The sequence below is a fragment of the Oncorhynchus tshawytscha genome, linkage group LG29 (assembly GCF_018296145.1).
Source record: "Oncorhynchus tshawytscha isolate Ot180627B linkage group LG29, Otsh_v2.0, whole genome shotgun sequence".
Lineage (NCBI taxonomy): Eukaryota > Metazoa > Chordata > Actinopteri > Salmoniformes > Salmonidae > Oncorhynchus > Oncorhynchus tshawytscha.
The window spans coordinates 7562351-7572994 of NC_056457.1; positions in this window are offsets into that span (position 1 = coordinate 7562351).

Below are 10644 nucleotides of genomic sequence, written 5' to 3' on the forward strand. Positions count from 1 at the left end.
ATCACTTCTGAGCCTGTGATGTCACTGGTATTTATTCACAATATGTACTATATTGCATATAATATGTTTTTTTATGTCAGAGTTGGTATTCTCCTGATACTGAGGGATCTGTCTGTGAATGGGAAGTGAATTGCATTGGGCAGGGTTTTGTTCCAGCCCAACACTAACACACCTGATTCAACATATCAACCTCTCATCCTCATCAATACTTTACTTAGCTGTATCAGGTGTGTTCATGTTGATACACTGTATGTCATTTACATAGCTTGCACACCCTATATCTCTCCAGGATCAGGGTTGGCCACCCTTGGCTTGGGGAGTGTGTGGGGGCTCTGGGTTAAACCAAGTACTACTCTGTACAGTCGAATCAAATGGTTATTTGTCACATGCGCTGAATACAACAGGTATTCAACCTTACAGGGAAATGCTTACTTACAAGCCCTTAACTGACATTGCAGTTTTAAGAAAATACCTTTAGAAAGTAGGAGATAAGAATAACAAATAGCAACTGTAAAATAACGATGGCGGGGCTATATGTAAGGGGTACCGGTAAAGTCAGTGTGCGAGGCACCGGTGTCGAGGTAATATAAACATGTAGGTAGAGTTATTAAAATGACTATACATATACATAGGCAATGCAGATAGTCTGGGTATCCATTTGATTAGATGTTCAGGAGTCTTGTGGCTTGGAGGTGGAAGCTGTTTAGAAGTCTCTTGGACGTAGACTTGGCGCTCCGGTACTGCTTGCCATGCGGTAGCAGAGAGGACAGTCTATGACCAGGGTGGCTGGAGTCTTTTACAATTTTTAGGGGCTTCCTCTGACACCACCTGGTATAGAGGTCCTGGATGGCAGGGAGCTTGGCCCCAGTGATATACTGGGCCGTACACACTACCCTCTGTAGCGCCTTGCGGTCAGAGGACGGGCAGTTGCCATACCAGGCAGTGGTGCAACCCACTTTATGACTGTTTGTGTTTATTAAGTTTTTCTGACCGACATGCTATTGTTGCACTTTGACTTGATAAACTTAACAGACACCAGACTGCAAGTAATGGTAGTCTATTTGTCTGTCCTGCTCTCTTCCTCCCCTTCTCTTCCTCATTGTCCGACTCCCTTGCTCCGTGAGGAGACAATACTGATTGAAGCACTGTGAAAACTGAAGCGTCTGTATGATCTGAACGACTGAAAGATTGTCGTACAGTTTGACGTGATTTGACCGAAGCAGTAAAGTTGGCGGAGACTTGGTGAGTGCATTTTCCCGCTCCCTCCGTCACCACGAATCTCAGAATAAACTAGTCATAACTCATAACTAGTGCTTATAACTGGTGTTTATATATTATTTTTTTTATTTCATTTAGCTAGGCAAATCAGTTAAGAACAAATTCTTATTTACAATGAAGACCCGAGCAAAAGGCAAAAGCCCTCCTGCGGGGATTGCTGGCTGGGATTAAAAAATATAAATGAATGAAAATATAGGACAAAACACACATCACGACAAGAGAGACAGCACTACGTAAAGAGAGACCTAAGACGACAACATAGCATGGCAGCAACACATGACAACACAGCATGGTAGCAACACAACATGACAACAACATGGCAGCAGCACAACATGGTAGCAGAACAAAACAGGGTACAAACGTTGTTGGGCACAGACAACAGCACAAAGAGCAAGAAGGTAGAGACAACGATACAATCACACAAAGCAGGCACAGCTGTCAGTAAGTGTCCATGATTGAGTCTTTGAATGAATAGATTGAGATAAAACTGTCAAGTTTGAGTGTTTGTTGCAGCTCGTTCCAGTCTCTAGCTGCAGCAAACAGAATGTGACTGGCAGAACAGGATTTTTATGTGGAGGATGAGGGCTGCAGTAGATATCTCAGATAGGGGGGAGTGAGGCCTAAGAGGGTTTTATAAATAAGCATCAACCAGTGGGTCTTGCGACAGGTATACAGAGATGACCAGTTTACAGAGGAGTATAGAGTGCAGTGATGTGTCCTATTAGGAGCATTGGTGGCAAAACTGATGGCCGAATGGTAAAGAACATCTAGCCGCTCGAGAGCAACCTTACCTGCCAATCTATAAATTACTTCTCCGTAATCTAGCATGGGTAGGATAGTCAACTGAATCAGGGTTAGTTTGGCAGCTGGGGTGAAAGAGGAGCGATTACGATAGAGGAAACCAGATTTAACTTTAGACAAACATTGGCAGTTTGGATAGCTGAAGTTTATTTTTGTCAGCGTTAGACTGTGGTAATGCTTTCAACTTTGAATGGTCGTTCAATAAACTTTATTACTGTTAACTCTGTCATTTCTCTTTTTATCCTGTACACTCAATGACTGTGTGTGTCCTAAATTGAGGCCAGGAATATAGTCTCTTCTCTACAGACGTCCCCATGTCGAACTTGTTGTTCTCACAGATGAAGATACATGGCAACTTCCACAGAGCCGCCATGTTGAAAGACTCAAAGATCTGTCTGAATGTCATTTATAACTGCTTCATTTAATGAAGCATTTATAAAGTTACATTGTTCAAAAATCTATGTCTACAGTATATATCAATGATTTTACAGTCCACAAATTGGTAGTACCAATCCCAGATTGTCTCTTTAAATAAACACGGTAAAATAGATTTAGGCCTACACATCATCATATTATGTAAAGTGGTCACATACCTCCATATCTCACCACTGTTTCATTGTGACTCTGTAAATGAGTCACAATAGTTGGATAGTCCGCTAAAGATTTCTTCTCACAAAATTTGAGGCTGTACAATGCTGTGTTTTTCGACAGCCTCGTCTATCTTCATTAGGTGACCTCATGACGCCATCTTGTGAACAGCTATGGTGATGGTTCCATGGGTTCTCACTAGAATATTCCCTGAATCTGACTCCAGGCACACTGTGGGACTGTCTGTAGGGTCTGTGCCCGACTTTATTACCATGTGCTGCCGAGTGAGGGATGTAAACATTATCACTAAACGCACATATCAAAGCACTGTCAGAATTATGCATACAACAAATAACCTACATGACCAAACGTATGTGGAACATCTCATTCAAAAATCATGAGCATTAATATGGAATTGGTCCCCCTTTGATGCTTAAACAGCTTCCACTCTTCTGGGAAGGCTTTCCACTAGATGTTGGAACATTGCTGCCGGGACTTGCTTCCATTCAGCCACAAGAGCATTAGTGAGGTCGGGCATTGATGTTGGGCGATTAGGCCTGGCTTGCAATCAGCTTTCCAATTCATCACAAAGGTGTTCGATGGGTTTGAGGTCAGGGCTCTGTGCAGGCCAGTCTCTTTGTGCACGGGGGCATTGTCATGCTGAAACTGGGAAGGGCCTTCCCCAAACTGTTGTCACAAAGTTGGAAGCACAGAATTGTAAAATTACTGGAAATTACTGGAAATAAGGAGTCTAGCCCAAACCATGAAAAACAGCTCCAGACCATTATTCTTCCTCCACCAAACTTTACAGTTGGCACTATATATTGGGGCAGGTAGTGTTGTCCTGGCAGCCGGCAAATTCAGATTTGTCCATTGGACTGCCAGATGGTGAAGCGTGATTCTTCACTCCAGAGAACGCGTTTCCACTGCCCCAGAACTTTACACCACTCCAGCCGATGCTTGGCATTGTGCATGGTGATCTTAGGCTTGTGTGCAGCTGCTCGGACAAGGAAATCCATTTCATGAAGCTCCCGATGAACAGTTATTGTGCTGACATTGCTCCCAGAGGCAGTTTGGAACTCGGTAGTGAGTGTTGCAACTGAGGACAGGCGCTTCAGCAATCGGCGGTCCCGTTCTGTGAGCTTGTGTGGCCTACCACTTCGCGGCTGAGCTGTTGTTGCTCCTAGATGTTTCCACTTCACAATAACAGCACTTACTGTTGACCAGGGCAGCTCTAGTAGGGCAGACATTTTACGAGCTGTCTTGTTGTAAAGGTGGCATCCTATGACGGTGCCATATTGAAAGTCACTGAGCTCTTCAGTAAGGCCTTTCTACTGCCAGTGTTTGTCTATGGAGAATGCATGGCTGTGTGCTCGATTTCATACACCTGTCAGCAACGGGTGTGGCTAAAAAAGCTGAATCCACACATTTGAAGGGGTATCCACATACTTTTGTATATATAGTGTACCTTAGTATTCCAGAAGCCTAACTTTTAGCGAATACAAAATATAGGCTGCATCACATCCGGCCGTGATTGGGAGTCCCATAGGACGGTACACAATTGGCCCAGCATCGTCCGGGTTTAGCCGGGGTAGGCCGTCTTTGTAAATAAGAATGTGTTCTTAACTGACTTGCCTAGTTAAATAAACATTTAAAAAATGTAAAACGCTCTTAACAGTTTACAACTTAATGTAATTAGCTACAGTTGAAACCTGTTAAAAAGTTCTAGCGTACATCAGCGGAAACGACTCTTCGGGAACATTAATGCGAATGTCATAATACCCACAAAACTTGGTGGTCAAACACGGAAATGGTTACAGTCATTTTTTCCCGATTCATTTTTCCCATTGGATATAGATATATAAGGGTTGGGGGGTTGGGCAGTCTGTAACCAGTATATAAGGGAACTAAACAGGACTGCCCCGTTAGAGCTCCTGACAGACATTCACTATGGTGCATCAAGTTTGTTGGAACCTCTCCAGCACGCTGATAATTAACAATGATTAATTTAAGATTGGCTGAGTGTCCCTGTGTAAGTCTTTCCACGACAGTACCCTAATATCCCATGCCACTCTCACGTTGAAGATGTCTCCATGATTCTGGGCCATCATATTTTCGATCTTCTGCAGGAGCTCAGCAACCTGTGTGCTGTCCTCTTCCACCAACTTGTTGTTGAAGTCATGGTATCTGTTCTCACACTTCTCCAGGAGCCCCTGGAATGCCTCTCCTGCCCCCTGAAGGTAGTCCTCGATCCTCCTCTGACAACTCAACAGGTCAGCACGGGTGAACAGCAGAATGGTCTGTCTCCAGATCCTCTCACCAAACAGCCTCTCTAATCGCCTGGAGGCACACTGGTTCCACTCTGGGTCCAGACACACTTGTACAACCAGCAGGAGGGCAAGGGAACCAGCCTTAGGGCTGCCAACACTGCGACATGCTACATTCAGGATACTATTACTAGTAGTAAGAGTAGCATCTTCAGTAGAGAGGGGGTCCCAGCCGGGAGTGTCCACCACTGTGACAAGTCGGCAAATGACAACCCCCTTCCTCTGCTTGTTGCTCTCTGTGTTTGTTGTGGCATTAAATATTTGTTTCCCCAGGATGATGTTGCCAGCTGAGATTTTGCCAGTCGACTGTTCACCAAACAAAATGATTTCCAACTCCGACATATTGCAAAGGTGAGCCGAGGTAAGTAAAATATTTAAACGTGTTAACCCTCGCAAGGCTGCCGGCCCAGACGGCATCCCCAGCCGCGCCCTCAGAGCATGCGCAGACCAGCTGGCTGGTGTGTTTACGGACATATTCAATCAATCCCTATCCCAGTCTGCTGTTACCACATGCTTCAAGAGGGCCACCATTGTTCATGTTCCCAAGAAAGCTAAGGTAACTGAGCTAAACGACTACCGCCCCGTAGCACTCACTTCCGTCATCATGAAGTGTTTTGAGAGACTAGTCAAGGACCATATCACCTCCACCCTACCTGACACCCTAGACCCACTCCAATTTGCTTACCGCCCAAATAGGTCCACAGACGATGCAATCTCAACCACACTGCACACTGCCCTAACCCATCTGGACAAGAGGAATACCTATGTGAGAATGCTGTTCATCGACTACAGCTCAGCATTTAACACCATAGTACCCTCCAAACTCGTCATCAAGCTCGAGACCCTGGGTCTCGACCCCGCCCTGTGCAACTGGGTACTGGACTTCCTGATGGGCCGCCCCCAGGTGGTGAGGGTAGGTAACAACATCTCCACCCCGCTGATCCTCAACACTGGGGCCCGACAAGGGTGCATTCTGAGCCCTCTCCTGTACTCCCTGTTCACCCACGACTGTGTGGCCACGCACGCCTCCAACTCAATCATCAAGTTTGCGGACAACACAACAGTGGTAGGCTTGATTACCAACAACGACGAGACGGCCTACAGGGAGGAGGTGAGGGCCCTCGGAGTGTGGTGTCAGGAAAATAACCTCACACTCAACGTCAACAAAACTAAGGAGATGATTGTGGACTTCAGGAAACAGCAGAGGGAACACCCCCCTATCCACATCGATGGAACAGTAGTGGAGAGGGTAGTAAGTTTTAAGTTCCTCGGCGTACACATCACGGACAAACTGAATTGGTCCACCCACACAGACAGCATCGTGAAGAACCTCAGGAGGCTGAAGAAATTCGGCTTGTCACCCAAAGCACTCACAAACTTCTACAGATGCACAATCGAGAGCATCCTGTCGGGCTGTATCACCACCTGGTACGGCAAATGCTCCGCCCACAACCGTAAGGCTCTCCAGAGGGTAGTAAGGTCCGCACAACGCATAACTGGGGGCAAACTACCTGCCCTCCAGGACACCTACACCACCCGATGTCACAGTAAGGCCATAAAGATCATCAAGGACAACAACCACCCGAGCCACTGCCTGTTCACCCCGCTATCATCCAGAAGGCGAGGTCAGTACAGGTGCATCAAAGCTGGGACTGAGAGACTGAAAAACAGCTTCTATCTCAAGGCCATCAGACTGTTAAACAGCCACCACTAACATTGAGTGGCTGCTGCCAACACACTGACTCAACTCCAGCCACTTTAATAATGGGAATTGATGTAAAATATATCACTAGCCACTTTAAACAATGCTACTTAATATAATGTTTACATACCCTACATTATTCATCTCATATGTCTACGTATATACTGTACTCTATATCATCTACTGCATCTTTATGTAATACATGTATCACTAGCCACTTTAAACTATGCCACTTTGTTTACATACTCATCTCATATGTATATACTGTACTCGATACCATCTACTGCATCTTGCCTATGCCGTTCTGTACCATCACTCATTCACATATCTTTATGCACATATTCTTTATCCCTTTACACTTGTGTGTATAAGGTAGTAGTTTTGGAATTGTTAGTTAGATTACTCGTTGGTTATTACTGCATTGTCGGAACTAGAAGCACAAGCATTTCGCTACACTCGCATTAACATCTGCTAACCATGTGTATGTGACAAATAACATTTGATTTGATTTGATTTGACATGAGCAAGTGTAGGCTATAAACAGACGTTGGTAGTTTGTTGCTTGTTTGGTGCAAAGTCATCACAATGAATGTGTATCTATTCTATTTAGTTCTAATGTAATCCTATTATACAGTTGAAATATAGGGCATAACGCAAAGGTTTAAAGTCTAAACATGGCAAACAACAGTGGTAACCTGTCACGACTTCCGCCGAAGTCGGCCCCTCTCCTTGTTCGGGCGGAGTTCAGATGGCGATGTCACCAGCCTTCTAGCCATCGCCGATCCACTTTTAATTTTCCATTTGTTTTACACACTTGGTTTCAATCCCCCAATTACTTGTTCATTATTTAACCCTCTGTTCCTCCATGGTGTTTTGTGAGTGATTGTTTTTATGTATACGGTCCGTTATTGTGGGCTAGTTTATTGTGTTGTATATATTTGAATACTTGAGTAAAGTACGTTCCTTACTCATATCCGCTGTCCTGCGCCTGACTCTTCCACACCAGCTACACACAGGTCACTTACATAACCTCCCAAATGGCAGCCATTTCATATTGTCCCTCAGTGTCCTCTAATCACTCTAATCTGCAGTTGACTATAACAATTATAGTAAAATTATATTACACGACAACACCCACATACAAATGCCTTTAAAAACTATTAGGCCCTTTTAGTAGCTCTAAAGTAGTCTGGCTGACACCAGCTCGTGTCACGTCTGCCTGACTAGCTTTACAGGTCTATGCCGACTATTGTAGGGTAGTGGGATAGGACAAATGAAAAAACACTGAAAAAAATCTTGCAAACCTGTCCTTTTAGTTTTTCAGCCTCCCAGAAGTAGACAATTGAAAGGATTTACCCACAAGGTACAATGGCACACAGAGCAACAATTGTTTGTTTTACTTTTGTCCTAATAGGCTATGAATGACAGCAATGGAGCTGGAAAGAACACAAACAAATCTGGGACCAGGCAAGGCAACTAGGCCCTTTAAAAGGCCCCTTTAAGTGTGGAAGTCTATCTGTGTAGTATAATATATAATATGAAAAGTATGCCATGACATGGTAATGACACATTTTACTTATTGCTAAATTAATCTTGGGAAATAACAAATAGTAATGACTAATTACAATAATATTAATAATAACAATAATAATACATATTATTATTAGAAAACTACTTCACACATAATATTAATATAATATTTAATAACGACTTCACACATAATATTAATATAATATTTAATATTGTACATGAATATAATGACAGACATTTTATAACACTATAATATTAGTAAATTAATAACACTTCCATTAAAACCACAAGAGACATTTATTCATTTTCCACCCTTATAGATGTAATGTCGCCGGAGGGGATGGCTGCCGTTTTATGTGGTCCTAACCAACTGTGCTCTTTCGTTCTTTTTTTTCGCGTTGTTTAAAAAAATAAGTTACACCTATTTTGTCATCGCTTCTGTTATTTTACTGTTGCTCGTTAATTATTTGTTATATTTAAAATGTGTTTTCCTTAAACCTGCATTGTTGGTTAAGGGCTTGTAAATTAAGCATTTCACTGTAAGGTATACCTGTTGTATTCACCGTATGTGTCAAATAACTTTTGATTTGATTTTTATCAACAAAGTCTGCCCTGGGCTTGCTATCCCTGTGCTTGCACAAAAGGACATCCCGGTTGTTTACCCCAGACACAGGGGTTAAGAGTACTAAACTGGACCAGTGGTTGATAAATGAAGTACAATGGTATATCTTCTATCCGCTCTTTTGCAAAATAAGAAAGCCACATTGGCCGTATAGCCTATTTATACTGCCATCTTGTGGTAGTATAAATAATTCATTTAAAAATATATATTTAACCTTTATCTAACTAGGCATGTCAAGAAATCCTTATTTACAATGACCACCTACCCCGGCCATACCCGGATGACACTGGGCCTATTGTGCGCCGCCCCAAGGGACTCCCAATCACGGCCGGTTGTGATACAGTCTGGAATCTAACCAGGGTCTGTAGTGAAGCCTCTAGCACTGAGACCACTGCGCCATTCGGGAGCCCAGAACACTAGATCAGTAGTTCCCAAACTTGTTATAGTTCCGTACCCCTTCAAACGTTCAACCTCCAGCTGCGTACCCACTCTAGCACCAGGGTCAGCGCACGCTCAAATGTTGTTTTTAGCCATCATTGTAAGCCTGCCACACACATACGCTATACGATACATTTATTAAACATAAGAATGGGTGTGAGTTTGTCACAACCCGGCTCGTGGGAAGTGACAAAGAGCTCTTATATGACCGGGGCACAAATAATAATATAATAATGATTCGTAATTTAGCTCTTTATTTAGCCATTTTAAATATATAACCTTATTTGTTCATGAGAAGGGTGTGCTTGAAAGGATGCACATAACTCTGCAATGTTGGGTTGTATTGGAGAGAGTCTCAGTCTAAAAATAATTTTCCACACACAGTCTGTGCCTGTATTTAGTTTTCATGCTAGTGAATGCCGAGAATCCACTCTCACATAGGTTGCAAATGGCATCAGTGTCTTAACAGTGCGATTTGCCAAAGCAGGATATTCTGGGCGCAGCCCAATCCAGAAATTTGGCAGTGGCTTCTGATTAAATTATATTTTCACAGAACCGCTAGTTGCAATTTCGACGAGGCTCTCTTGTTCAGATATTGGTAAATGGACTGGAGGCAGGGCATGAAAGGGATAACGAATACAGTCGTTTGTGTCATCCGTTTCGGGAAAGTACCTGTGTAATTGGGCGCCCAACTCACTCAGGTGCTTCGCTATGTCACATTTGACGTTGTCCGTGTTTTGTCCTTGTTAAGGCAGACAGAGAAGAGCTCAAAGTTCTTAATCATAGCCTCAATTTTGCCCCGCATTTTGAATATAGTTGCGGAGAGTACCTGTAATCCTAGATTCAGATCATTCAGGCAAGAAACATCAACCAGATAGACCAGTCGTGTGAGAAACTCGTCATCATGCAAGCGGTCAGACAAAGTGAAAATTATGGTCAGTAAAGAAAACTTTCAAGTGAGCTGCTGTTGGTTGGTTCAAAAGCTATAAACAGGCATTTATTAATGTCTACACTTGTTTTTGCCACGTTTATTCCATTACAGACACCTTAATACATACTTTGAAATGTTATGTGATCTAAACCTTTATTTTTAAATGTCAACTGCCCCTTAGAACCAACTGCTCTGGTTTTAAACGTTCTATGTGGCATCGATATGAGTCAGAAACATACATTCTAGTGTCACAATTGTCTGCAAAGTATAAATAGGATCATTTTGGTCACGAAGTCAGTCTTGTCCCAAACAGAGTTTTGTAAGTGAGTTCATCACGATTTAATGAGGGTTGGGTTTGCGTTATGAACATGCCCACTAACACGAGAAAAGCAGTTGTGCTGATTGCACTCTATCAGCTGCACGTGCT